Source organism: Sinocyclocheilus grahami, unplaced genomic scaffold (assembly GCF_001515645.1).
Source record: "Sinocyclocheilus grahami isolate Dianchi unplaced genomic scaffold, SAMN03320097.WGS_v1.1 scaffold487.1, whole genome shotgun sequence".
Taxonomy (NCBI): domain Eukaryota; kingdom Metazoa; phylum Chordata; class Actinopteri; order Cypriniformes; family Cyprinidae; genus Sinocyclocheilus; species Sinocyclocheilus grahami.
The window spans coordinates 720,692-721,017 of NW_015505666.1; positions in this window are offsets into that span (position 1 = coordinate 720,692).

The following is a 326-nucleotide window of genomic DNA, read 5'->3' on the forward strand; positions in this document are numbered from 1 at the left end:
CTGCTGGAATAAAGAGTTTTAAAGGGTTAGTGATGGAAAACTTGCAGGTCAATGGGCATCAGTGTTTAAGGTTGGTAAAAAACACGTACCCGGACGCATATAATACTACCCACCTGACATTGGCATGTGTTATTCAGGTGTCAAAGTTTTGCAGAGTTGAAGGAAGAAACCTCAAAGACAGTGCCAGAAGGATGCTGGACAGGTAAAGCCTACAAATGTTGCCACATTAATCAAACATTGTGGTGTCAATACTCAATAAGTTTCAACGCAAATCAGAAATTTAAAAAATAATTCCTTTACTGGTCATTTTGTAATGTCAAACTTTG